Here is a 20,535-nt window from a genome sequence, read left to right as displayed (position 1 = left end):
ATTTCCATTTAAATTGATTAATAATTACTTTTCATATCTTGGGATTAAAATTACTTGTAAACATAAAGATTTATTTAAGACTAACTTTTTACCATTAATAGACCATATTACTCAACTTTCATCTAAATGGTTTCCCTTATATTTAACTTTGATTGGTCGTATTAATGCAGTTAAGATGTTTTTTTTGCCAAAATTTTTATATGTGTTTCAGGCATTACCAATTTTCGTTCCTAAATCTTTTTTTGATAAAGTTGACTCTAAAATTTCTTCATTTATTTGGCAGAACAAGAATCCGAGACTGGGTAAAATACATTTACAGAAAGCTAAGAGAGATGGAGGTTTAGCATTACCTAACTTTAGATTTTATTATTGGGCTATTAATATTCGACATATGAAATTTTGGTTACTTGATCGGGACATACTATTTATTCCTAAATGGGTAGCATTGGAATTACAATCTGTTCAGGGTTATACACTTGGTTCTATTTTAGGTTCCTCTCTTCCTTTTGATTCGAAACGTCTTAAGCAGGTCTCTAACCCGATAGTTAAATATGCTTTGCGCATTTGGTTTCAATTCAGAAAATTTTTTGATCTTAATCAATTCGGGTTAGCGATTCCTATTTTAGGTAACATATTTTTTCCTCCCTCTTTTACGGATCGCGCTTTTCAAACTTGGAAGACTAAGGGTATTTTACGGTTTTTGGATTTATTTTTAGATGGTTCCCTTATGTCTTTTGAACAATTATCTAACAAATATAACTTATCAAGAATACATTTTTTTAGATATTTACAAGTTAGAAATTTCCTAAGTACTATACTTACTTCCTTTCCAATGCTTCCTCCTATATATATTTTAGATTCGATAATTAACCTTAATCCATGTCAGAAAGGTGCATCGGCTATGATTTATAATATTATTATGAAACTTAGGAAAGCTCCATTTGATAAGATTAGGGTAGATTGGGAACAGGAATTGGGGCTTACCATTTCTGTGGATGATTGGGGGCAGATTTTACAATTAGTTAATACTTCCTCTATTTGTGCTAAACATTCCCTAATTCAATTTAAAGTGGTTCATAGAGCACATATGTCCAAAGATAAGTTAGCGCGTTTTTACTCGCATATTAATCCTTTCTGTGATAGATGTTCGGGGCAGATAGCCTCTTTAACTCATATGTTTTGGTCTTGCCCTACTTTGGAAACTTTTTGGAGAGATATTTTCAATATTATTTCTAAGGTATTAAATATAGATATCTCTCCTCACCCTATTACTGCTATCTTTGGACTACCTAAAATTTCTAGTAATCTTTCCCCTTCAGCCCGTAGAATGATTGCATTTCTTACTTTAATGGCGAAAAGATGTATTTTACAACATTGGAAAGAGCTTAATGCTCCAACTACCTTTTTTTGGTTTTCTCAGACGATTTTATGTTTGAATCTGGAGAAAATTAGAAGTAACCTTTATGATTCTTCATTTAAATTTGAACAGATTTGGGGACCTTTTATTCGATATTTTCATTTAATGTAATATTTACCCTTCTTGTTTTCTCTTCACTGTTTTAATGGAGGTCGGGATTGAGGACGTGATTTTAAGTTTAACTCTGTTTGGTTTCAAGTTAGCCCATTGCTTTGCTTTGCTTTTAGTTAGTTGCACGGTGGGTTTTTTTTTGGGGTTTTTTTTTCTTTTTTTCCATTGATATATATAAAATCTAGTATACTATTATGTTATCTTGGTTTCTTATGCTTAAATTACATTGTTTGTAGTATTTTCTTTTTGGTATTGTTATCTTTTGGAATTTTATTATACTTTAACATTGTATTAATGTTTATATGGCTTACCTTTTTTGTATACTTACTCAATAAAAAGATTTAAAAAGAAAGATAATTTACTTTGAACTTTATCCATCATTTGATCGTGGCTGATTTTGGTTTACATCTCAACTCCATTTTACTGCCTTCTCTCCATAACCTTCAACACTCTTACCAATCAAGATCCTCTAAACTTCTGCTTTAAATATACCAAATGACTTGGGCTCCAATGCCATCTTTGGCAATGAATTCCACATATTCAACATCGTCTGGCTGAAGAATTTCCTCCTTAACTCTGTTTTAAAGGGACGTCCTTCAATTCTGAGAATGTGTCTAATCCTAGACTGTCCCACAGTGGACACATCCTCTCCACATCCACTCTATCTAGGCCTTTCAATATTTAGTATGTTTCAATGAGATCCCCCTTCATTCTTCTAAATTTCAGCAAGTACAAGTCCAGAGCCATCAAATGCTCCTCATAATCTTTTCATTCCTGGGATCATTCTCATGAGCTTCTGTCCTGTCTCCAATACCAGTGTATCCTTTCTGACATAAGGGGCCCAAACCTCCCTGTACTCCAAATGCGGTCTGACCAATACCGTATAAAGCTTCAGTATTACATCCTTTTATACTCTAGTCCTCTTGAAATTTGAATTTTATTTGCATTCCTTATCACCAAGTCAACCAAAAAGTTAACGTTTAGGGAATTGGCATGAGGACTCCCAAGTCCCTTTGCACCTCCGATTTCTGAATTCGCTCACCACTTTGAAAATAGTCTGCACTTTTATTCCTTTTACGAAAGGGAACTACCATTCACTTCCTTACACTATATTCTATCTGCCACTTCTTTTCCCATTCTCTTAATCTCTCCAAATCCTTTTACAGACCTCTGTTTCCTCAACACTGCCTGACCATCCAGTTGTCTTTGTATCATCCACAAACATTGCCACAAAGCCATCAATTCTATTGTACAGATTATTGACAAATAATCTGGGAAGTAGTGGACCTAATACTGACCCCTGTGGAACTCCACTAGTCATTGGCAGCCAATCAGAAGAGGCCCACTTTATTCCGACTTTCTCCCTTCTTTCATTCAGTTGAGATGATTCATTTAGAAAAAAAAATTGTACATGAAATATTTTTATGTTGTTTTCTTATCCTGAGGTGCTGTATAAAGTGTTGTAACATATTATTTGCTTAGTATGTTAGATGAACCATACCCAAGTTTTTATCATCGCCTGTCTTGTCAATAGTGTATGTTAGACCAAGTGCATCTTCATTTTAAATTGATCTTCAAGTGATAGTGAACACTAGCCAGTTACTGCAAGAATTAGGTCAGGTTAGAATTTGGAGCTATGCTTTTCTGACACAGGTGAATGTGCCAAGTTGGATCTGAAATACTTAACTTAGTAGGCAGCCGTTGATCCCAGGGGATCATGGGTTTGCACCTCTCGTGGACTGTGTCCTCTCCAGGGTGCAAATCTGGGTGGGAAGATTTGAAGAACCAGCTGTTGCCCATGCAGTGGGTTCCCCCTCTCAACGTCACTGATGTAGTCCAAGGGAAGGGCAAGTGCTGATATAGCTTGGCACTAGTGTCATCGCAGAGGTTGTCAGAGTGAAGTTGTAAACAACATCAAACTGCCTTAGGGACCCCGGTTTCAGATTTCTCCCAAAGCCTTTTCCATGGGTGGGTATGGCCGCAAGGCAGTGGATCTAGAGTATTTCATATCATAGCAGTGATACAATAAGAACACACTCACTGAATTCATTTAATATGCACTGTTTTGCACAACAAAGTTGTCTTCAAAATTGAAATCTATTAACTACATTGTACTGAACATTCCCATATTTTGGGTGTAATTTTCTGTGATGGGATTCTGCCAATTTTATGCTAGTTAAATATTTACATTCTAATATCAGGGCAAGGATTTTGTAATACCTCTTAAATATTTGAATGTTAGATGTGCAGCAACCAACTTTCCTAATCTAGTTGCTGGCTGTACACCCACGGAGTGGTTTTAAAATTACTGACTTTCAGGCGTCTATATTAAATGTGGCCTCTATAGTGATCCGTAATACAAACAAATTATTCTTTCATTGACTTTTTGTTTAAATGCCACAGGGTTTAGACAATATTGGATACATTTTATTTGTGTGTTTTAAATGTGTTATTAAAAACACTTGCTACAATAGACGTAAATTATTAAGTTTAAGAAACAAACAAAGCAAAGCAGCATAAAAAAAGGATTTTCATATATGTGAATTATTGTCAGAATGGGATAAGTCTCGTCTGTTACCATCGTAAATTATTTTATATTCACACGTCTAAAATTTCAGTTTTGTTCTCGCCCACTTGGTTTCATATAGAAATAAATCTAACATGACTTAATGTTTTGTAATACAATTTTGTTTCTGTCCAGAAAGACAGCTTGGTAATATATTCACAGTATTTTGCACAATCCTCTACTTTCTGTGTGTTAATAAGTTTCTTTTCTTGTAGACAACGAAACAGAAATGTGGTTCTTTGGACCATGCTGTTAGAAATGTGCTAGCCCAAGCCCACTGGATTACTATCCGGTGGCACTAACTTCAACAATGATGAAGTGCTTTAAGCAGCTGGTTATGGACTGCATAAAATCCCATCTTCCTGCTCTATCAGATCCTTTCCAGTTCACTTATTTATTTATTTAGTGATTATAGTGCAGAGTATGCCCTTCTGGCCCTTTGAGCCACACCGCCCCAGCAAACACACAAAACTGGTTTTACCCTGACCTAATCATGGAACAATTTACAATGACAAATGGTATGTCTTTCAACTGTGGGTGGTAATCAGAGCACCCGGGGAAAACCCACACATTCCATGGACCCCTTACAGAAAGGTCCCAGGATCGATTACCGGACTCTGGATTGCCCTGAGCTGTAGTAGCATTATTATAACTATGCCACCATGGAATCCTCAAATCTACTTCTGTCCTTGGGTACCAACAACAACTGTTAAGATTTACTGTACTGTGCAAAAGTCTTAGGCACATATATAGCTAGGATGCCTAAGACACTTCTATAGCACTGTTAGTAATTTTATATATCTAGCACTGTACTGCTGTTGCATTAAAAAAACAAATTCGATGACATGACTGATGATAAAGCTAATTCTGATATGGGTCTCTATTGTGGGTTGGGAGTGCGAAGCACGCAGGGAGAGGGGAAGCATGGTTGGGAAAAAGGGGAGGGAGCAGGAATAATCAGAGAGACATTCTGTAATGATCAATAACCCAATTATTTGGAATCAAATGACCTTGCCTGGATTCTCAGGGCTGGGTGTGTCTGCAGCCGTACACCCCCCCCCCCCCCCCGGGTGTGTGCTCAGCCTGCTGTTGATGCATGATTGTACTGCTAAATCCAGATCAAAAAAACCAGATCAAATAAAACCATCAGGTTTATTAACATCAGCATGTGTCATGAAATTTGTTAACTTAGCAGCAGCAGTTCAATGCAATACATAATATAGAAGAAAAAAATAAAATAATAGTAATAAAAAATAAGTAAATCAATTACGGTATACTTATATTGAATGGATTAAAAATCATGCAAAAAACAGAAATAATATATATTGAAAAAGTGAGGTAGTGTCCATTTGGGAGTCGGATGGCAGAGGGGAAGAAGTTGTTCCTGAATCACTGAGTGTGTGCCTTCAAGCTTCTGTACCTCCTACCTGATGGTAACAGTGAGAAAAGGGCATGGCCTGGATGCTGGAGGTCCTTAATAATGGACGCTGCTTTTCTGAGACACCGCTCCTTGAAGATGTCCTGGGTACTTTGTAGGCTAGTACCCAAGATGGAGCCAACTAATTTTATGACCTCTGCAGCTTCTTTCGATCCTGTGCAGTAGCTCCCCCGCCCCCCGCATACCAGCCAGTGATGCAGCCTGTCAGAATGCTCTCCATGGTACATCTGTAGAAGCTTTTGAGTGTTTTTGTTGACGTACCAAGTCTCTTCAAACTCCTAGTTCTTTATAACTGAATCGATATGTTGGTCCAGGTTTGGTCCTCAGAGATTCTGACACCCAGAAACTTGAAACTGCTCACTCTCTCTACTTCTGATCCCTCTATGAGGATTGGTATGTGTTCCTTTGTCTTACCCTCCCTGAAGTCCACAATCAGCTCTTTCATCTTGCTGACATTGAGTGCAGGGTTGTTGCTGCGACAGCACTCCACTAGTTGGCAGACTGTGTCTCGCTCCTATACCTCTTCCAGATAATGCAACAGTAGTTGGGCTCATCAACGACAATGAAATGGCATACAGAGAGAAGGTAAAGTGGCTTGTCGAATGGTGCAAGTACAACAACTTAAGCCTCAATGTGGACAAGATTACAGAGATAATTGTGGACTTTAGGAAGATGCAGGCTGCCCACTCTTCACTGCACATAAACAGCTCCTCCATACAGAGAGTTAGAAGCATCAAGTTTCTGGGAGTGCACATAATGGGTAATCTCACCTGGTTCCTCAGCACGCCCTCATTAGTCAAGAAAGCACAGCAGTGTCTCCATTTCCTGAGGAGACTGAGGTGAGAGAGGTTTCTTTCTGCCCTCCCACTTGTCAGAATGTGAAACAGCTTCTTCCCCCAGGCTGTGAGACTACTGAACTCCCTGCCACCACCCAGGTCTCAACACTTATGAAGTGCTGGCTGTGTTATACTGTTTACTTTTTAACTTGTCAAAAATACAAGTTATGCTAATGTTAATCTTCTGAAATGTGTTTTTTAAATTTGTTAATCTTTATGTGTTTGTGAGTTATATGTATTGTGTTGTGCACCTTGGTCGGGAGGAACATTGGTTCCTTTGGCGGTATATAGTACATGTATATGGTTGAATGATAATCAACTTGATCTTGGCGTGAAATGAGGACAAGCTTAAGACGTGTCAATGATGACTTCTTGCCCAAAAGCCTCCCCATTCATAAGTGCAAAGCAATGAGGCCAAATGAATGGGCCAGAACAGCATTGAAAACAGTGGTTAAAGAAAGACTTCAGATGAGAAGCTGGCAAAGACCTATCCCAAGATTTGTCTGTTGTCGAACCTGAGGAATGTTTGTTTCTGAAGGCCCTTGTTATTCACAAAAAATCAAGACATAAAAAATTATTTTTTTAAATGAAACATTTAAAAATATAAAAATATGACAGTTTAAAAACAATTGAAAGAATTTTAGTAAATTGAATAGTTTCAAGACAATGTCTTTAAATTATTCTCCTGAGCAACTATTTCCTTCAATTGAAATTAATGGTCTCTTTATTGCTATGATAGAGGGACAGGTTTAGTGGCAGATTCCTGAGTGTAAAAGCTGGGGAATTGCAACAGATTTGTACTGTACTACTAGACTTCCAACAGGCAACAGATAAAACCACTGTCTTCAAAAGAAATTTGATTTTGGGCTCTCATGTTAGCATGGGAATCCTGAAATTACTGACTATTACACAAGTAAAAGCTGGCAGTTTGCTACAGAACTCTAGGCATTTCCCAGAACGTTTCAGCCTATTACTTGTCTTATGTAAAGTAGTAATAGCTTAAATTTATGGTTTGATTAGGACTACCTAGTCTTGCATTCAGTCATAGTTCATGATCTCATGGTGGTATTCAAAGTGTAATTAAGTTTTTCATCCCAGGTCATGAAGTTTGCATCTCCATGTTTCAGATGTGTTTTTACTTTGACTCTACTGATAGATTTTAGTTTATTTGCTCCAGGTTATAATTGATGCAGCTATCGTGAAATAATGCTTCAGGTTTAGGCAATGGTGATAACTTCTCTGCAGCAGACAATCAAGATGCCACTGCCTCTAATGTTCACTTGGGCCTGAAGTAATTTTGGCCATTTTGCTTGGTGATTATATCTAGTTTATTCCTCAGTGGATATTGAGGCCAGTGATTGATGCTCCAGGCCTGCAGTCTCTGTCCTTTTGGCTTTAGATGATTTACTCTCAGCCAACACTCACTGCTCCTTTCAGACAATGCCAACCACTAATAGATGTTCCAGGCTTTTACTGGTTCTGTCACTTTCACTAGCTGAACGATATAGTGGATGCTTCAGCTCACTTGCCCGCACAAGATATCTCTTATTTTCATGTTACGGTACAAATTGTTCAGAAATCTCTGACATTTAGAGTATGATTTCAAATAGTAGCTTTTACAGAAAATGTGAGTAAAAGTTTTCATTAGCTGGATTTTGAAAACTTTAAAGGTTTTATGTTGCTTTTTTTGCCTCCTTTAACAATTAATTCAGAAGATCAACAACAAGCTTTTAGGAAGGAGCAAGAGAAATGGAAAAAGAAAATTATCACACTATGCAAATAGATTAAGTTTTCAGTCTGCATACAATTTACTGCTATTTTCAAAATAAATGGGGCCATCTTGATAAAATAAGGTACTTCCTCATCTTTATCAAATGGATGCTGAGATTACTTCAGCAGACTAATGAAAATAGAGGTAGTGCAATCACTTGATGTTAAGAATGTTGTATATTGTTGTGAACTCAAGTAGCTGTGGAGGTTGGTCTGGGATCTACATATTCTGGTGTAGTGCAGGCAAGACTAAGTGGTGGCTCAGGTTAGTGGTTGGGCCTTTGGTTGTTCAGTCTCTCCTTTAGCAGCTGCCATTTGTTCTCTGTGGCACAGCAGAGCTCACTCGCATGTAGCGCAGCTCCCTCTTGAACAGATTTCCTCCGGGTGTATTAATTGAGTGCAATGTCTTCCCAGTTTTTAGAGGTAATGTTGAATTCCTTCAGGCTGATTTGATGTTTTCTTTGAAGCATTTCTTTTGCCCACCAGAGGTTCGCTGACCTTCCTTCAACTGGGAGTAAAGGATATGTTTAGGAAGATGTGAGTTGGATATCTAGATGACATGACATATCCATCAGAGCTGGTGTTGCTTTATTGTGGTGGATGTTCATGTTGGCCGCCTTCAATACGCTGGTGCATCTGCCTTAACATCTGATCCTCAAAATCTTTCATCAACAATACTGTCAATGAGCATTACTAATGAAAGTAAAATTAGTAGGATGGATTACTATCAGTAATTCTTTTCATTGAGGAGAAGCAAAGAATATGCTGTAAAGTGTGCATGCAATTACTGCATCCTGATTATCATTCTTAACATTTCCTCCACCAATGCTTAGTTCTTAGCTGGTGAGGGTGGTATTATTCCCTCGTGGACTTGGGATGACGTTTTGTCTTTTCTGTTTGTTAATTTTAAAACAACAGGGTTCTGCCAATTTATCCTGCCATATGAAGCCCAGTGCACTTCAGGCCCATTTGCTGTGCTGAAACTCTCCTGAATGCAATTTTCAGCAGCACAAACACTGTCGTGAAGTATATGGGATGGTACTGGCACTAGTGCACATTATTCCTCTCAACACTAGAGGTACTCTTTCTGGCAGTACTTCCTGGAAGTATTTTGAAGCTTAATTTTCTAGTTACCTCTACCATTTAATACAACTACAGGAATAGTGCATGGAGACATGTTCAAATGCCACAAAATTGTCAGAATTCAAATTGAAAGCTTGTATCACACAATATATTGAGTTTATAAAGACTGTATCTGGACCTGATTGTGAGCAGAGTGATAGTTTTAATGACCATCAAGCACCCCATGTCAAATTCAATGTAGTTTTAATACATATCTAACCCCATACCCATCCACCCAGAGGTTTAATACATATCTAACCCCATACCCATCCACCAAGTTCTCCGGGTGTATTGGTAATTTTAGTCCATGTAATTGAGTCCCCTGTGTTTAATGTCATCTTGGGAGTTGAGAGTGGGATGGGTGTTGGAGGAAACGTAAAATGCTGGAAACACTGAACATTAAGGCAACATCTATAAAAAGAGAAATGAATTTAACATTTCAAGTCAAAGATGCATCATCAAAAGTAGAGGAAGGATCTACACTCTGAAACATCAGTGTTCTTTCTCTTTCCAGTACTACTACAACTTACTTTTTTTCCAGCATTTTCTGTTTTATTTCCGATTTCCAACATCTGCTGTTATTGATTTCTGTCTGTCTAGGTACCATATCCGATGTGGACTTTGGTGACCATGGTTTTCCATATAGATCTATCCTTTGTTTTTTGGATAACTTCCATTTCCTCGATGTGTAGCCACCTGGCTTTGCTTTTGATGTACATAAGCCAAGGTCTTCCTCTAGGTTTACTCCCTTCAATCTTTCCGGGGAGTATGAGTTTTTCTAGTTCATCTTTCCGCATGATGTGTCTGAGGAATCTGAGCTGTCTTTCTCTTATTGTTGGTATGAGTGATTGAACTGCTTGGGCTCTTCTGGGAACTTCTTCATTTGATGTGTGTGTGGTCCATGATATTTTTAACTTCCTCCTGTCGAACCATAATTCAGCTGCTTCTAGTCCTTTTCCGTTGCTGGAGAAATGGTCCAGCATTCACTTCCATAAGTCAGGATAGAATAAATGTAGCACTGCAGTATTCTGTTTTTAGTGTACATGCTCATCTTTCTGTCTGTTAATATGGTCTTCATTTTTTGGAAAGCTTCTTTCGCCATTGCTATTCTGTATTTGATATCTGTGTCGCACCTGCTATTACTTGTTATTGGGCTGCCAACATATTTGAATATTGATTTACATTAGTCTAAATATGACTTTTAATGTAAACCAAAAATTCTTCCTTCCAATATGTAACTCTGCTAAAACTGTGAGCCAGTATAGTACTTGATGAGCATCTCTTCCAGATTCAGCCATCTCTGCTTAGTTTGGTACATCAATTAAGATGAAAAAAAGATATTTTGTTTGTGCATCACACAGATGAATGTGCACTTGCACAAATAGAAGCAACAAAAAAAATCTAATGGAGAGATCTGCACTGAGAAGCAGCTGTGCAAACAGCACCGTTCCACTCAGTGTGTAAACACAGATCTCTAAACTAAGTCTGCTGCTGCTTGTGACTACCCAAATGTACCATGCAGAGTCTTCAGGCTGCCTAATATGTTTCCCACTGTTAAAAAATACACTGTGCAAGTACATAGAACGCACATGTTTTGGGGAGAAAAATAGGACGAGAATATATTCTACAAAGACTACAACTTGAAAATAGATCAATTCCTGTATTTTTTTAAAAATCTGAGGCAGTAATTCTGCCAGAATGTTTTAAGAGGACAAAATAACTAGTTTGTAATAACTTAGATGACTTGAAGGTTAAAGACATTTTAAGGATTCCAGAATTCCACACTTAGAATTAATCCACACTACTTAGTTTTCTGCACTTTTAAAGTTTTATTCTTTAATCTTCACATCAGTTGATAAGAAATTAGAAGATAAAAAATAAAAATTGTTGCATTAATAAATGAAAAAAAGTTCTTCCATTTATTGTGACAGTCCCTGAGTGTGAAAGTAGAAATACAATATCTTTTCATTCTAGGACGAGGGAGATGTCTTCATTTTTTAAAGAAAGGGGCTTCCCTTCCTCCACTATCATCTCTGCTCTTAAACGCATCTCCCCCATTTCACGTACATCTGCTCTCACTCCATCCTCCCACCACCCCACTAGGAATAGGGTTCCCCTGGTCCTCACCTACCACCCCACCAGCCTCCGGGTCCAACATATTATTCTCCGTAACTTCCGCCACCTCCAACGGGATCCCACCACTAAGCATATCTTTCCCTCCCCGCCTCTCTCTGCATTCCGCAGGGATCGCTCCCTACACAACTCCCTTGTCCATTCGTCCCCCCCATCCCTCCCCACTGATCTCCCTGCTGGCACTTATCCGTGTAAGCGGAACAAGTGCTACACATGCCCTTACACTTCCTCCCTTACCACCATTCAGGGCCTCAAACAGTCCTTCCAGGTGAGGCATCACTTCACCTGTGAGTCGACTGGGGTGATATACCGCGTCCGGTGCTCCCGATGTGGCCTTTTATATATTGGTGAGACCCGACGCAGACTGGGAGACCGCTTTGCTGAACATCTACGCTCTGTCCGCCAGAGAAAGCAGGATCTCCCAGTGGCCACACATTTTAATTCCACATCCCATTCCCATTCTGACATGTCTATCCACGGCCTCCTCTACTGTAAAGATGAAGCCACACTCAGGTTGGAGGAACAACACCTTATATTCCGTCTGGGTAGCCTCCAACCTGATGGCATGAACATTGACTTCTCTAACTTCCGCTAGGCCCCACCTCCCCCTCGTACCCCATCTGTTACTCTTTTTAATGCACACATTCTTTCTCTCACTCTCCTTTTTCTCCCTCTGTCCCTCTGAATATACCTCTTGCCCATCCTCTGGGTCACCCCCCCCCCCGTCTTTCTTCCCGGACCTCCTGTCCCATGATCCTCTCGTATCCCCTTCTGCCTATCACCTGTCCAGCTCTCGGCTCCATCCCTCCCCCTCCTGTCTTCTCCTATCATTTTGTATCTCCCCCTCCCCCTCCAGCTTTCAAATCCCTTACTCACTCTTCCTTCAGTTAGTCCTGACGAAGGGTCTCGGCCTGAAACGTTGACTGCGCCTCTTCCTATAGATGCTGCCTGGCCTGCTGCGTTCACCAGCAACTTTGATGTATGTTGCTTTAATACAATATCTTTCATGGGAATCCAAATAATTTTTCTTTCTGCCTCTGCATGTGCGTTTGATTTTAAAAAATGAAGTCAGTTATTTTTCTAATGTTAAACAACTGTAATGTTTGAAAACTAGGAAAAGATTTAATTTGAAAAATGTCTTGCAAAGAAAAAGATGCAGTATTCATTGTTTTCATTTTATCTTAATAATCTGAATGGCAATTTGCATTCTAAAAAAAATTAAAAAGATTAGCTTTATTTGCCATATGTACATCAAAACATTGAAATATGCAATGGAATGTGTCAATGTACATGTGACAAATAAAACTAATCTTTTTTTAAATGACCCATTTAAATCGAATAATTTTAGAATGGTGGTGTTAGTTTAGATATCCTCTGAAAATGCACAAAAGAATCACACTGCAACATTAACCTGCAACAGTTGTTTTCATTACAGGGAGCATACTACACTGTGCTGCCTGCTCAGTCATATGATCATTGCTTGCAGTACTTACTTTCACATACTGCCTTTGCAAAGTGCCCGTTTCTTGAGTAGTTGGTGCCAACTGTAGTTAGCCATTATTATTTTAAATCAGTCAGATCATTTAGTGTTATGTACCTGTATTAGGTGAATGTACTGCAACAGAAACTGACGTTAATGGCATTAAGGTTGTAATTCCATTAGTTTTACTATAATAGGTGGCACGGTAGCATAGTGGTTAACGTAACGCTTTTACAGCTCAATGACTTGAGTTCATTTCCCACCACTGTCTGTACATTCTCCCTGTGATCGAGTGGATTTCCTCCAGTTGCTCCAGTTTCCTCCCATATTCCAAAGGGGTTAGTAAGTTGATTGGTCACATGGATGTAAATAGCCAGTGTGGGTTCATTGGGCTGGAGGGGCCTGTTACCATGCTGTATCTCTAAATAAAGTAAAAATAAATATATAAATATGGAGAAGGATATGATTGGTCCATGAGTTAGGATTCTGAAATTGGAGGAAGATCGCTTTTGATGGCATCAGAAAAGATCTGGCAGGTGTGGATTCAGATAGGTTGTTTTCTGGCAAAAGGATGCATTGTATGTGGGAGGCCTTCAGAAGTGAATACTGTGAGTACAGAATTTGTATGTTCCTGTCAGCATTAAAGGCAAAGGTAACAGGTTTGGGGAGCCTTGGTTTTCGAGAGATATTGAGATCCTGGTTAAGAAGAAAAAGGAGACACATAGTAGGTGAAGGCAGCAAGGAGGGAAAAAAATAAGGTGCTTGAGGAGTATAGGAAATACAAGAGAACACTTAAGAGGGAAACCAGGAGGGCTGAAAGAAGGTATGAAGTTGCTCCAGCAGACAAGGTGAAGCAGAATCCACAGGGGTTTCTACTGAGCAAAAGGATAACAAGGGGCAAAATTGGATCACTGTGGCCATCTATGTATGGAGCTGAAACAGATGGGAGAGGTCCAAACTGTAGACAGGGTATGGGATACAAATTTCAAAGGGAAAAAGAAAAGGCATGTAATAAGGGCAATGTTACAAAAGTCATAGAGGATTGGGAAAATCAGGTTGATGCTGGATTCCGTAGAGTGGGAATTTGTAGAATACCTACAAGATGGCTTTTTAGAGCAACTTGTGGTTGAACCCACCAGGGAAAGGCAATTCTGGATTGGCTGTTGTGTAATGAACAAGATTTGATTAGAGAGCTTAAGGTAAAGGAATCCCTAGGAGGCGGTGATCATAATATGACAGAATTCACCCTGCAATTTGAGTGACAGAATTTAAAGCCAGATGTATCTGTATTATAGGGAAGTAAAGGAAATTACAGAGGAATGAGAGTGGAGCTGGCCAAAGTTGATTGGAAGGCTATACTAGCAGGAATGATGGCAGACCAGCAATGGCTTGCGTTTCTGGGGCAATTCAGAGGGCACAGGATAGATACATCCCAAAGAGGAAGTATTCTAAAGGGAGGATGAGGCATGGCTGACAAAGAAAGTCAAAGACAGCAAGAAAGCAAAAGAGAGGGCATATAATATTGCAGATGTTAGTGGGAAGTTAGAGGATTAGGAAGTTCTTAAAAACAACACAAGGCAACTAATAAAAACCATAAGGAGAGAAAGGATGAAATATGAAGATAAGATAGCCAGTAATATCAAAGAGGATGCTAAAAGTTTATCAGATATATAAAAAGTAAAAGAGAGATGACAGTGGATATTGGACCACCGGAAAATGGTGCTAGAGAGGTAACAATGGGGACAAAGAAATGGTGACTGAATTTATAAGTATGTTGCATCAGTCTTCACTGTGGAAGATACTAGCAGTATGCCAGAAATTCAAGAGCATCAGGGGGCAGAAGTGTGTGTAGTTGTGATTACTAAGGAGAAGGTGCTTGGGAAGCTGAAAGGTTTGATGGTAATAAGTCATCTGGACCAGATGGACTACACCCCAGGGCCCTGAAGAGGTAGCTGGAGAGACTGTAGAGGCATTAATAATGATTTTTCAAGAATCACTAGATTCTAGAATGGTTCTGGAGAACTGGAAAATTGCAAATGTCACTCCATTCTTTAAAAGGGAGGGAGGCAGAAGAGAGGAACCTGTTGGCCAGTTAGCCTGATTTCAGTGGCTGGAAATATGTTGGAGTCCATTATTAAGTATGAGGCTTTGGAGTACTTAGAGGTGCATGATAAAGCAGGCCAAAGTGAGGATGGTTTCCTTAAGGGGAAATCTTGCCTGACAAAGCTGTTAGAATTCTTTGAGGAAATAACAGGCAGGAAAGACAGAGTCAGTGCATGTTGTTTACTTGGGTTTTCATAAGGCCTTTAATAAGGTGCCACATGTGAGGCCACTGAACAAGATAAGAGCCAATGGTATTACAGGAAAGTTACTTGCATGGATAGAAGATTGGTTGACTGGCAGGAGGCAAAGGGTCTGAACTAAGAGGGCCTATTTTAATTGTCTGCTAATGACTAGTGGTGCTCCACAGAAGGCAGTATTCAGACTACTTCTTTTCATGTTATATGTCAACAATTTGGATGATGGAATTGACGGCTTTGTGGCCAAGTTTGCTGATGTTTCATATACAGGTAGTAGGTGAGTCTAGTACCTGAAGGCATATCCTCAGAATAGAGAGACATTCATTTGGAGCAGAAATAAGAAGGAATTTCTTTAGCCAGAGAGTGGTTAATCTGTGGAATTCATTGCCAAGGATGGCTGCGGAGGCCAAGTCATTGAGTATATTTAAAGCAGAGGTTGATAGGTTCTTGGTTGGTCAAGCCATCAAAGGTTATGGGGAGAAGGCAAGAGAATAGCATTGAAAGGGATAATAAATCAGCCATGATGGAATGGCAGTGCAAACTCGATGGATCAAGTGCCCTAATTCTGCTGCTATGTCTTATGATCTTAAATGGATCTTTTTCCTTGGGAGACGGACAAAGAGTCTATAGAACTGAGGCATAATAGTAGTGAGGTTATGAACTGTATACAGATTACAGAAGAAGCAATGCTAGCTGTTTTGAGGCAAATTAGGTTGGATAATGTGGTTAGGTTAGGACATGGCAATGTGTCCCCTTGGACCTGTGGGAGGCTAGTGCAGAACTTGTAGAGGTCTTGGCAACGGTACTGTAAACATCCTTAGACACAGGTCTGGTGCCAGAAGACTGGAGGATAGCAAATAAGAATAAACCAGGAAATTAAAGAACAGTGAGCCTGACGTCTGTGGTGGGTAAATTATTGTAAGGTATTCTGAGGGACAGGATATGTAAGTATTTGGATTGACAGGGCCTGATATTGGTTAGTCAAAATGGCTTTGTGCATGATAGGTGTGTCTAATCAATCTGATAGAAAATTGACGAAGGAAAGGCAGCAGATGTTGTATACATAGACATCAGCAACGATTTTGGCAAAGTTCCACATAGGATGCTGGCATTCAGGATGAATTAGTAAATTAAATTCAACATTGGCTTAGCTTGAGAAGCCAGAGAATAGTAGTAGGTGGTTGCTTCTGATGGGAGGGCTGTAATTAGTGGTCTGTTGCAGAGTCCATTATTGATTGTCATCCATATTAATGATTTGGATGATAATGTGGTACTGGATCAGCAAATTTGCAGATGACATCAAGATACGTGGGTGGTAGTGGACAGCAAAGAATGCTACCAAACATTATAGTAGGATCTGGTCCAGCTGGAAAAATGGGCTGACAAATGGCAATTGGAATGTAATACAGTAAAGGCTGAGATGTTGCACCTTAGGAGGACAAAGCAAGGTAGGATTTACAGAGTGAATGGTAGGACACTGAGTGCAGTAGAACAAAGAAATCTGTGAATACATAATTCCTTGAAAGTAGAATCACAGGTGGATACTACAGTAAAGACAGCTTTTGGCGTATTGGCTTTCATTAACCAGAGTATTGAGTACAGAAATTGGGATGTTATTGAAATCGCTTAAGACATTGGTGAGGCCAAATTTGTGATATTGTGTGCAGTTCTGGTCACGTACCTACAGGAAAGCTGTAGATAAGATTGGAAAAAGTACAGAGAAAATTTACAAGGAGCTTACTGTGACTTGAGGATCTGAGTTACAGGGAAAGGTTGAATAGGCTTGACTTTATTACCCGGAGCATAAGAGAATGAGGGGAGATTTGATAGAGGTATACACAGTTCTGAGGGGTAATAATAGGTTAAGCACAAGCAGGCTTTTTTTCCGCTGAAGTTGGGTGAGGCTAGAACTTGACGTCATAAGTTAAGGTGAAATACTTGAAGGGAACCTGAGGGAACTTCTTCACTCAGAGGGTGGTGTGATTGTAGAACGAGCTGCCAGAAGAAGTAGTGGATGTGCGTTCAATTGCAACACTTAAGAGAAGTTTGGATGAGTACATGGAATTGAGGGTTAAGGAGTTCTATGGTCCAAGTACATGTTGGTGGGACCAGGCTGAAAACTATTTGGCATGGACTAGATGGCTGTTTCTGTGCTATTGTCGTCTAAGACTCTAATGCATGAGAAAGTGGCTGCTAATGTTTTTCAGTGCTGCACATCGGGAGAGAAGGAAAGATGTCTTTCCACTAGAAAGATGACTCTCCATTGAAGACATTGGGAAGGGATAGATGTGGATATCAAAATTAGAAGTCAAGTGCCAAGAATCTGCATATTGAGCTGCAAGAAGTTCAGAGAGTTAGTATCCATGATCAATATTATTAAATGCATTCTCAAATGCTGGATCTACCAATCTAGACTTCAATGGAACTCAATGCATCAACCCCTATTACTTATCTATCAATGATTGCTGTCAGTCAGAACTCCTTAAAATCATACATATTTAATACACTTTACATTGCTAGATGCCTCACATCTATCTTTCATAATTTGCATGGACGTGTTACCAAGAATGTGTGACACTAATGCATTTCCCTTGTAGAAAACATTGACAGATCATTGCAGGAAAAATATAGCTATGTGGCAGGGCTGGGAATGAGTTATCAAGCCTTGGAAGACACTGTACTTACTGTCATTGAAGCAGGCATCATGTAATCTGTGGCCAGTGGTCAAGGAGAAATAACACAAACTACTATTTTGCTCAGAACTTATCTTGTGCACATGCTATCAAATGTGTTTTGTTTCAGAGAACTAAGAAATGTATTCTGCCTAGTTGGTGAAGGTGTAGAAGAAAGTGAATAAACACTGTCACTTAAATCAAAACTGAAGGCTACTAACTTCTATCCTGAAACAGTAGATAATTTAGGAATAGTATATAGACAGGATCTACATGGGGTAAATTATTAAATATATGATGTTGCAGGAGGGAAAGAAAGCTCAGGTGTGAGTTCACCAGTGGAAATTGCACATGAATCCTGCTACAGGGGAGCAGATGACAGAATCGGTGAGGAAGACTTCAGAAGAGGCTGATGGATATGCACAGTTAAACACTTGCCCTGCTAGAAAGCCTGCATACAATGTCCAGTGTTGTCCTTACTCAAAGCTTTGTTTAAATTTATACCTTCCTGCTCAGTATGGAAGTGATGAGCAACAGCATTAGCACACTTGTAACACCCATACTTGTTGAAGCATCTAATAGATGAGATCTTGACTTCTATTTCAGCACAATAAAAGCTATCTAACATCTTGGTGCTGCATTGGAATCTCTTGACTCTGTTAGCTAAGGTCTGCTTGCTTCATGCAAACTCAAGTAGTTGTTATCTTGGTGGATATTGGTAATTGGATGGCCCATAAGACACAGGAGCAGAATTAGGCCATTTGGCCTATCGCGTCTGCTCCACCATTCATTCAATCATGGCTGATCCTTTTTTTTCCCTCCTCCTCAGCCCTATTTCCTGGTCTTCTCCCCGTAACCTTTGATGCCATGGTTAAGGTGACAAACGTTCTACCCTACACCAGATTTCTGGAAGGAACTTCCCTGGTATGGTCACTCTGTGGAAAACGAATCTGCTGTACTCTCTCAGGGTAGTACCATTTGTGATCCTGTGCTGCTACTTCAGTTGTGCCCTGCTGAAGTCTAGCTGAGACTGCTACTACTAATGCTAATAAAGGTGCAGTGTGAAAGTGAGCCTTGCCTAATTAGGGCTACACAAGGTGGTCCTGCAAGGCCATCCAGCCTCCCCACAGAATGTTAGCACCATGGTGTAGTGCTGCTTTGGGCATTAGAACAAGGAAAAGTACACAAGATCTTGGCAATATAGGAATGTAGGATTGACACTTGTATCAAATGTTGCTTCAATTTGTAAATTTGGTTCACATATATATTTCCAGCATCTGGAAATTTTCTCTTGTTTATATATTTTGTATTAGCTGTTCAACTGTGATGGTCAACAAGAAAGGAAAGGTGTGGAACTTTCGATAAATCCAGGCTTTTTTTTAAATCTCATGGTATGGTGCTATTCAACACTGTACTACTTCCTTCAGTCCTCTGTGTACTTATTCCTTTTTTATTGGTGTTTTTATTATTGGCTTTTCATTATTCTACATGCTGTTGCCCATTCCCCTGCCAATTCCATTTAAATCCTCCCTAACACTACTTTTTGTAAAGCATCTTTGAAGTATTTTACAAAGCATCAAGGTCCGGTCAATTATGGCAGCAATGAGTGGAGATCAATCAATGAACAAGGCTACAGTTGGTAATCTCGTTAAATAGCATCCGTAGGAGGTCCTTCCTGCTGATGAACACTTGTTCAGCTCTGGAAGATTAGGCAGACAGTGTTAGCCAGAGTATTAAGCTCCGATTTAGGAGCATAGGCATTTTACGCATTATGATTTGCTTGCTCTCTATACTTCTAACATATGTTTGAGGACAACCAGTGCCCTGCAAGGTGTCCTGCATAATTAAACTATTGTAGCATCTGGAAAGCGCATCATGGTGTTGAATTTTGTTGCCACCATTTATTGTATGGTTTTATTTAAATTGCTTCCAAATGGTCATGGATTTGAAGAAGAAATTCTGTCTTGGCCACTCATCGTATTGTAGATATGAAATCACTGGCAAGTCTCAGGAGACAACACAGCACAGTCATTCCACTGCAGTTTTAGTACATTAAGCCAAGGATTAATTTCTATCCATTGTTAACCATGTTCAATTGAAAATGAAAGTGAGCAGGCATGATGAGCAGCATGGTACTGACTACCTGTGTGCCCGATTTGTTTCATGGTTGTAAAATAGTAGTAAAAGCACAGAACTTACTTGTAGACCACATTCTCTTGTATCAAGTTGAAGATGGGCCAAATAGTTTAGTTGAGGATGTGATGTACCATCATTCAAAATAAAATATTGTAAGCATATCACTTTGCAAAGCATTTTAAATTAACCAGCAAACTGGCATTGTATTCCACTGAAGTGCAGTTTGAGATGATGCTTAAGTGATTCAATCAAAATTGCCTTCTGAATGTGACATAGATATAAAAAGATATCTACACATATGATAGAAATGAAAAATAAACAGGGAAAGTTCAACCATACTCTGTGCATTGTTCTCTGCAAAGTAGAATAAGATCTTCGGTTATTAAGGTGTTTAAACAAAGGAGCTGTTCAAAATATTTGAAAGGTATTAAGTCATTTTATTGATTGTCACGAGTTTAAAGAAAGATTTTGTGAAGCCATTCAAGCCTTGTGAAATCATGCTGGATATAAATTGAGGTAAATTAGGTAGGTGATACCCATGTGGTTAGTTGCAA

The 20,535-nt window shown here is 39.2% G+C and overlaps 1 protein-coding gene across 4 annotated transcripts in view; it reads left to right on the top strand.

Annotated features, from left to right (window-relative positions):
* The window catches only part of diaph2 (diaphanous-related formin 2), a 638,125-nt gene that overhangs the window by 557,536 nt on the left and 60,054 nt on the right, over window positions 1-20,535 (top strand). The window lies entirely within an intron of this gene.

Source organism: Mobula hypostoma, chromosome 10 (assembly GCF_963921235.1).
Source record: "Mobula hypostoma chromosome 10, sMobHyp1.1, whole genome shotgun sequence".
NCBI classification, from domain to species: Eukaryota; Metazoa; Chordata; class Chondrichthyes; order Myliobatiformes; family Myliobatidae; genus Mobula; species Mobula hypostoma.
Note: the sequence above shows the minus strand (reverse complement) of the source record. Positions and strands in the feature narration are given on the sequence as shown.